The sequence below is a fragment of the Coffea arabica genome, chromosome 3e (assembly GCF_036785885.1).
Source record: "Coffea arabica cultivar ET-39 chromosome 3e, Coffea Arabica ET-39 HiFi, whole genome shotgun sequence".
NCBI classification, from domain to species: Eukaryota; Viridiplantae; Streptophyta; class Magnoliopsida; order Gentianales; family Rubiaceae; genus Coffea; species Coffea arabica.
In genome coordinates, this window is record NC_092315.1 from 33,592,505 (window position 1) to 33,602,369 (window position 9,865).

Here is a 9,865-nt window from a genome sequence, read left to right on the forward strand (position 1 = left end):
CACCTCTTTGAGCTGCAAAAGGGAGCTAAAACTCACGGTTTTTCTGGAGCAAAAAGGGCCGAAAATCACTGCCTTGGACATCAACTAGAGTAAGTAAAGATCAAGCTTTCTAAGTTCGATTTTTGGAAGTCCTAGTATACCTTTAAGCTCTTATTTTCATATGGGTTGATGTTGTTGTTGGAAAAAGTGGAATGTGGGCTCTATGAACTTCCACTCTTGGGTTGTTGCTGATTTTGTGGTTGATGATATTTATAATGCTGGTTTAGTGTTTGAAATGGTGGATTAATGGTGTATAATTAGTAGAAACCTCAAGGAACTCATGGGATAGAAATTTCCGATTTTACTCCTGCCTTGTTCGGTTATTTTAAGGCCAATTTTTTATGATCTAATGGCTTGAATATGATGTTTATATGTTTTATTAGTTGTGTAAAAATTTTCATTGGAAAATATTGAGGTTTGGTTGGGCAAATGAATTTCTTTGTAAAACTAGTCAAGCTGGAAAACTGTTTCCGTGTAGCTCTGTGCAGCGATAGTGTTTCGGCCGTAACTCTGTCCTCCGACGTCAAAATTGAGTGCCGTTGGTGGAATTTGAAACTAGACATACACACCTTTCCAACGGTATAAAATGCATGTTTTGGTTCCAAGTGTGTGAGCCAAACCAATCGTTTTAAGAAGGCTGCCTTGTTTCTCTGTTCTGCTGGAACGATTTGATGATGCTGCAACTTTAGGCTTAATTTCGAGCCAGTTGCATGCTGAATCTTAAAAAATTTCTTGTGTGAAATTATATCCCTATGAATTTATTTTCCAGAATTATCAACCATGCTCAATTCCGAGGTAAATTGAGTGAGTCATGATCAAAATACGGTGACTGCCTGGTTCTTGAAAACCCTTAGATTTAGACAGATTTGATGTGAGACTTGTTGTGGTCTTACTAAATGAATTTCTTGGTGCTAAACACCTACCAAATGTACCATGTATGTTCCTTAGACTTTTCTTGCACAAATGAACCATGTTTGGAGGTTTTCCTTAGCCGAATGTTTGGAAACGGAGAGAAATGGGGCTAAAGGCAGTTTTGCCTTAGTAATTTCAAAACTTTGGTTGATTGGTTAACCACCTTCCCGAAGGTATTTTTCCACGAAATTTGATAGAGAGATACCTTTCATATAGGAGTACTATACTACAAAATTTGGCACCAATCCAAGTCCGTTTCGACACTTAACTAAAGATCCAAAGTCAGAAACCCAAATCTGCAAATTGTTCAACAGTCATGAATTTTCCCCAACTTTGAGCTACCATATCTTGGTGCTCGAAACTCCGATTCTCGATCCTATTGTTCTGCCCTAAACCTTACTTGTACCTCTAATTGAGTTATAAATTTCAAGGGCTGGTTTACAACGAGTGAATTCTGCCGAATTTCCAAAGTTAGCGAAAAACCAACCCCAGCTCAATCCTGAACATTCTGGAACAGTGATTTCAAGCTCATTTTTGAGTACTTTTCACTTCGATTCGTGGAAAAGTGTCTTCTAAGAACTTTTAGTACTTTCCAAGAGGTTTCCAACGGTATAAATTTTTCCAATTTTAGACTTGTATCGAGTGAGATACGATTTTTCAAAGATCCATATCAAAACTGAAATTTTCCAACTTTCAAGGAAATAGAGTTTTCCAAGAACTCTTTATTCTTTCGACATTATGCAAACGTTTTAACCTCGATTTCCAAGATAAAAACCCAAATGCTCCTGTACTTTATGAAATGCCACTCGAACCTCGATTTACAAGTAATTAAGGTTCCTTTTCACGAAATTCCCTAGATTATAATAGTGCACGAATTATTTCTCGATAATTGGGTTGTGTAAATAATAATTCACTATTATTTGCTCAGGCACACACGAGGACCTTCAAGAGGATCCCACAGTGGACGCTTGAACTTTCCTTGACCCTACTTGCACTTAATACATGGTGAGTGTCAAGTGTATGGATACTTGTACTCTCTAGACTTGATTCCTGCTTGGTTTACCTGATTACGTGCTTAGCCCACCTGTTTTAGAAAAATGGAGTCGAGTGTGTACTTTATCGTACTCGTTCTCATTTGAAATAAATGACTCATGCTTAACATGTTTTGCCTGGTTTACATGATCTGAAATACATGCTTAAACCTGTCGAATGCTTTATTACATGACATGGTATGCTATGGCTGCATACGTCATTGGAGTGAATCTCCTCGACACTTACATGATACATGGGGGACGCCCAAACTCATAGGCCGACCTTGGAACTCGAGCCGGCATGGGCTTGGTCGGGAACCTTGGTGAGCCATGAGAATCACATGATAAGCTTGATCTATTTGAGAGATCTTGCTTGGCATACTCGTGGAGTATAGCCTTATAAATGTCGTGCGGGACCGAAGCGGTGTAGGGTGGACGGATGAGAAGTAAGTGGTGATCTACGGTTTGGAAATATCAACCCAGTTAACGGAGAGTCATCGCGGGAAGATATACGAATGAAGTGGCAAAGCAAGTGGAACTTAGCTCTTGAGAGCTACTATATCCTTGAATTGTTTCTGCTTACTTTCACTGGCTTTATTAATTACTTGTAATTATCTCTTAGACTGTTATTTGGGACTGTTATCTGGACTACGTGCTTGCATGTGTGTTCTTGGCCTCGCGAGCGTTTTGCTCACCCTGTAGATTTGTTTTCCTTAACAGGATTGAACTCGGAGATGTATTGGAGAAACCCTCCTGATGTGCTTTGTTTTGGGTTTCTGTTACATTTTTGGCTATGCCTTGGTTTTTGGGTTGTACTTTTGGATTTGGAATGTAACTTTTGGGGCATGATGTATATTTGGGATTCATGATATACTTTGAGCACCTGACGTGCGGGTTGGATAATGGATTATTGTTGTTAAGTTTGAACGCTTCCGCATTTACTATATTTAAGTTATTTACTTGTGTTGTGTAGACCGATAATAAGCTTGAATGGAATTGCTTGAGTCCTGGCGAGAGCTGGGCAGGCGTCCCGCGGATACCCTTTGGTTCGCCTTAGGGAGAAGTGGGGGCGTCACAAAGTTGGCCATGGTCGACTTCACCGACTACGCCGTTGTGTGGTGGGATCAACTCTCAACTAGTCGAAGGAGGAGTCGTGAACCTACCATACAAACTTGTGTGGTGGGCCATGACTTGTACCAAAAGTTTCAAACCCTCAACCAAGGAGCACGAAGTGTGAAGGACTATCACAAGGAAATAAAAATACTCATGCTACGGGCAGACATCATAGAGGATCGAGAAGCAACAATGGCACGCTTCTTGAATGGACTAAGACCCGAAATCGCTGACCAAGTGAAGTTACACCACTATGTCGAACTTGGGGACTTGGTGGAGAAGACCATCAAGATTGAAAGGAGGATTAAGAGGAGGGGTTAGACTCGGAGTTACTCCAACTTTTCACCCTCTTATCTGCTAACAACACCACCAAAGAAGGAGGATAAAGGGCCGTGTAATTCCACCCCTTTAAGACCGAGGCCGGATATGACTAAGTGGGAGTCTAAAGCAACACCAAAAACTGCCATTGAGTCGAGCATGGGGCGAAATCGAGATACTAGATGCTTCAAATGCCAAGGCCGAGGGCATAGTGTTAGCCAATGTCCGAACCAACGCATTATGATCATCTTACCCAATGGTGAGTTTCTCACCGATGATGAAGATGAGAAGAAAGAGTTGCCATCCCTTGAGGAAGAAGAGCCTGTCGATGAACGAGTTGGACTCGTTGTTAGACGAGCCTTAGCAACCCAAGTGAAAGCTGCCGACCATGCACAAAGGGAGAATATTTTCTACACCCGTTGCTATATCAAAGGCAAGGTATGTAGTTTGATCATAGATGGAGGTAGTTGTGCTTACGCCGCTAGTGCCTTGATGGTGGAGAAACTAGCACTACCCACTCTACGACATCCAACACCTTATCGTTTGCAATGGTTGAACGATAATGGGGATGTTCGTGTGACCAAGCAAGTCCAAGTACCTTTCCGAATTGGAAAATATGAGGACGTGATGTTATGCGACGTGGTCCCTATGCAAGCATGTCACATACTATTGGGGAGACCATAGCAATTCGACAAGGGAGTTACATTCGATGGCATTACCAATAAATACTCCTTCAAGCAAGGCAAGAAGAGGATTGTGCTTATGCCACTCACTCCTATCCAAGTTCGTGAAGATCAAGAAAGCTTGATAAAGGAGAGTGAGCTCGAGAATGAGAAAAAAAATAGAAAAAGTAGAGAACTCAACAAAAAATGATAAGGCCGAGAAAATTGAGAGGAAAAAGACATATGGTGAGCCGGCCAAAATTGAAAAGAGAGAGAAAAGACAAAATCTATTGATAAAAGTCAATGTAGTAAGAAAAACTTTGAGTGTTAATACACCCATCTTTGTACTTTTGTGCAAAGAGGTGTTAGTTGTTACAAGTGATTGTGCAAAGAGGTGTTAGTTGTTACAAGTGATTTTACTAACACTCTACCATCTAGTATTGTCTCTCTTTTGCAAGATTATGAAGATGTCTTCCCCGATGAGATTCCAAATGGACTACCACCAATAAGAGGAATTGAGCATCAAATTGACTTGGTTCCAGGTGCCCCACTTCCTAACAGACCAGCCTACATAATGGGACCAGATGAGACAAAGGATCTCCAATGCCAAATCAAAGAGCTTCTAACAAAGGGATGGGCACGAGAAAGCTTGAGCCCATGTGCGGTTCCCGTCATCTTGGTGCCTAAAAAGGATGGAAGTTGGCGAATGTGCACTGACTGTAGGGCCATCAATGCAATAACGGTAAAATATCATCACCCTATTCCTAGACTTGATGATATATTAGATGAGCTATATGGTGCTGTGATTTTTCACTAAAATTGATCTAAAAAGCGGTTATCATCAAATTAGGATGAAAGAGGGGGATGAATAGAAAACGGCCTTTAAAACCAAACATGACTTGTACGAGTGGTTAGTTATGCCATTTGGACTAACTAATGCACCTAGTACATTCATGAGGTTGATGAACCATGTACTTCGTCCATTCCTTGGAAAATTTGTAGTTATGTATTTTGACGACATCCTGATTTATAGTAGGAGCCTAGATGAGCATGTTGAACATGTGAACCTTGTTCTTGATGTACTTCGAAGGGAAAAGCTCTATGCTAACCTTAAGAAGTGCTCCTTTTATACTGATCAACTTGTTTTCCTAGGCTTTGTTGTGAGTAAACAGGGAATCAAAATGGATAAGGAGAAGGCTAAAGCAATTCGAGAACGGCCTACTCCAAGCACGGTGGGTGAGGTACACAACTTCCATGGTCTTGCTAGTTTTTATAGACGATTAGTTAAAGATTTTAGTACCATTGCAGCACCTCTAACTGCTGTAATTAAGAAAAATGAGCCATTTGTGTGGGGTGATACTCAAGAACATGCTTTCCAAATACTTAAACATCAACTCACACACGCACCACTACTTGTATTGCCATGCTTTGACAAGATGTTTGAAATAGAGTGTGATGCATTTGGGGTGGGTATTGGAGCTGTCCTAATGCAAGAGGGCAAACCAATTGCACACTTTAGTGAAAAACTCAATGGGGTAGCTTTGAACTATTCCACTTATGATAAGGAGTTGTACTCCTTAATCCGTACTTTAGAAACTTGGCAACATTATTTGAGACCAAGGGAATTTGTCATACACACTGACCATGAGTCGCTTAAGCACATTAAGTCACAACACAAGTTGAATAAGCGTTATGTTAGGTGGATTGCATTTATTGAAACCTTCCCTTATGTGATTAAGTACAAAGTGGGAAAAACTAATGTTGTTGCTGATGCATTATAACGCCGATACTCTTTGCTCACTCAACTTGATGCAAGGTTGTTAGGATTTGATTTAGTTAAAGAATTATACATCAATGGCCCAGATTTCTCAGGTATTTATGACTCTTGTGGTTTAGAAACTCAAGGTAAATTCTACATCCTTGATGGATTTCTTTTCTACCTCAATTGACTGTGTATATCTAACTGCTCTATTCACTCTTTACTTGTTAGGGAAGCACACGGAGGTGGCTTGATGGGACACTTTGGCGTGGCTAAAACCTTAGCTATCGTTCAAGAGCACTTCCATTGGCCAAGGATGAAGCGAGGTGTGGAACGAATGGTGGCTAAATGCATCACTTGCCACAAAGCTAAGTCTAAACTTCAATCCTATGGCCTTTATAGTTCTTTATCTGTACCTAAGGAATCTTGGACCGATATTTCCATAGATTTTCTTTTAGGGTTGCCTAGGTCAAAGAGGGGAAATGATAGCATCTTTGTTGTTGTTGACAGATTTTCAAAAATGGCACATTTTATACCATGTCACAAAACAGATGATGCATCGCACATTACTGATTTGTTTTTCAAAGAAATCATTAGATTGCATGGCATGCCTAGGACAATTGTCTTTGATAGGGATGTCAAATTTTTGAATTACTTTTGAAAAACTTTGTGGGAAAAATTGGGTACCAAATTGCTATTTTCTACTACTCATCACCCACAAACTGATGGCCAAACTGAGGTTGTCAATCGCACACTATCTGCACTCTTGCGTGCCATCATTGGAAAAAATATTAGAACCTAGGAAGAGTGTTTACCCCATGTTGAGTTTACATACAATCGCACGGTGTATAGTTCTACTCATTTTTCACCATTTGAAATAGTCTATGGTTTTAATCCCTTAACACCGCTAAACTTATTACCTTTACCTTCTTCTGAGCACATTAACATAGATGGTGCTAAACGAGCAGATTTTGTCAAGAAATTACACGAACAGGTACGCCTAAACATTGAGCGAAGGATGGACCAAGTTGCTCAACGGGTTAACAAGGGATGCCAACGCATCGTGTTTGAACCTGGTGACTGGGTGTGGTTACATCTACGCAAGGAAAGGTTCCCAGTCCAAAGGCGCAATAAATTATTTTCTCGAGGAGATGGGCCATTTCAAGTCATCAAACGCATCAATGATAATGCTTACAAACTGGACCTACCCGGTGAGTACAATGTGAGCGCTACATTCAATGTCTCTGATCTATCTCCTTTTCTTGCAAACGATGAAGCTGATTTGAGGACAAATCCTTTTCAAGACGAGGGGGATGATACGAACCAAGAAACACCATTGAGAACTATTCGAGTTCCCCTAGAACCCGTGACTCGAGCACGAGCTAAGAAGATGAGGAAGGAACTCCAAGGGCTTGTTCGTGAGATACAAAGCCAAGAAATTGTCCCCAAGGTCATTGAGGGACTTGAGCATAAAGGAATGAAGGTCATCCATATAGTGCACGTCAAAGAGAACCATGTGTGACCCTTCCCTAGTCACATTTACTGTTTTAGTTAAGTCATTGTAATAAGGGTTTAATGGTCCATAGCCTTGCTTTATTTACCTAAGGGATGACCTCATAAGCTTCGGTCAATCCCACAATTCTTAGTCTTATGGAAATAGTCAAGCCTATAATTCTTAGACTTAGTCAAACCCACAATTCTAGACTAGTTCCACATTATTTAGTTTTTCATCTCTATGTAAGGTTATAAATAGCCCACACTTCCAACGATTTTAGGCATTTAATCAATAAATCAGATTTTGAGAGTTTTCTTGGTTTCTCCAAGGCTTCTTGAATACCTTAGAATTTCTCTAGGTATTCGTGACTTATTAATCTAGAATCACACTAGGTTGTGGCGTCTTCTACCATTATACCAAGATTCGTTAACCACGTGATTAACGGGTTGACGTCATCCGCTCCAAACTTGGTGTACTCTTGTCAATCCTGAATCTAATCTTTTACAGGTTTAGTCACAAGGTTAGCGAGGTTCGTATCAATATCTTTTCATTCAAAAAATAAATAGAACTTATGATTTAATTAAGTTAAAATTATTAGGTATGAAAATGACTATTTATTTTTAAATCAAATTAATATAAAAGATGAAGTATATTATATGAGAAATATGGAAAAGATGTGAAAGTCATTAAAAAGAAAGAAAAGAGAAACAGAAAACCGTTAGATAGAGAATATCAGGTTGTTTAATTAGATAAGAATTTTGAACATAAATAACAAACAAGGGTAGATTTGGTAGACAAGATAAAGTAGTTGAAGTAATTCTATTGATTCTTATCAAAATTAAGCATTCAGTTAGAATTTTTGTGCTGAAAAAATTACACACAAGTTCAGCACTACTTAACAAATTCAGCAGATGGATTTTATTTATCAAACATTCAAAATATCTGAATGTCTGAAAAGATTTAGTTTCAACACTTTTGTATGTTATCAAACAGATCCTTAGTATTATACAAGTGTACAATCTTCCTTGTTAACAAGAGGTTATAAGCGATAGTGTGTAATAGTCAATTATTATTTGCTCAGGCGCTCAAGGGGATTTTCAAGAGGAACTCGAAGCGAACGCCTAAAAGTTGTTTGAGCACTTACTCCCTATTTTGATTGGCGAGTGTCAAGTGCATAATTTGTTACAATTATGTGAATTGTTTCTTATGGACTGAATGGTTTATGATTGTTGAGTCGAGTGTGTACTTTATCGCACTCGTTCTCTTCTAACTGATTGAACAACTGAATTGAACTGCTTGTAACTGAATTGTAACTGAACTCCTTGCATGTTGTTGGAGTGAATCTCCTCGACTTATAACTGAACTGTAGGGACGCCCAAATCTAAATTGGCCGACCTTGCGACTCGAGCCACCAAGGGCTTGGTCGAGAAGTTTGGTGAACCATGAGATAACTGTAAACTTGATCTATTGAGAGATCTTACTTGGCCTACTCGCTTTGTAGTGCCTTTTATTGATGTTCAGGCCTGGTGCGGTGTAGGGTGGACGGAATTGACGTTAAGTGGAATTCTACGGACTTAAATGCCAACCCGGTTGACGGAGTGTCATCGCAGGAAAGTATTCGATTGAGGCTTGGAGAAACAAGTGGAACTTAGGTCCTGAGAGCTCCTGTATTCTCATTGAATGTGTTTAATTGAAAATTGTGAATTGCTTGAATGTTACAGCTTTAATTCCTGCTTAAATACCATTGCTACTTGAACTATGTGTTTTGCATGTTTTCTTGGCCTCACGAGCATCCGCTCACCCCGTTAGATTTGTTTTCCTTAACGGGAGTTGTGTGACAGCCCCACCTTCCCCTAGAACGAACCAAAGGGGTTAGCGGACTGCCTGCCCAACTCTCGCCAGGACTACGAAACTTATCACACTCTAAATACATATTCACATCGATATAATAGCGTTCGAACACTGCAACGGTCGCAAAAATTGAAAAATGAAGACGAAGCTGCGGATGAATAGTGTCGGCCACGTCACTATTCTGCCAGAATCTGGCCGGATTGCTCGGGCTGGATTCTGGCCAGAGGCCAAAACCTCAAATTTTTTTCCATTTCCCCTGCATATCCGGCCTCGTATCCGGCCAGACCTTGGCCGGATTCTTGGCCGGATTTGGTGAACAGTGACTTCACCAAAACTTTTCTTTCCTCGCTCGATTCCCGTACTCGCACAAATCCAAACTAAACACAAGTAACATAAATCCACCAATATAGCAAGTACGTACCAAAGCAATATATAACATATACAAGTAAGGAAACACTTTTATACATCCCTGCATTCCAAGTTTTACAACTCAAATGGGATCATAGAATCCAAATACATTTAGGATTTTTCATAATCGAGGAGCTATACAAACAAAAGAATGTCAAACTAGCTCAACTCGCCTCAAAACATTGTTCCAAAAGTTCTTCCTGTAAGGAAAACAAAAGTAACGTGGGTGAACTTATGCTCGTGAGGTACCACGAAGACACATAAGTATAAACATACT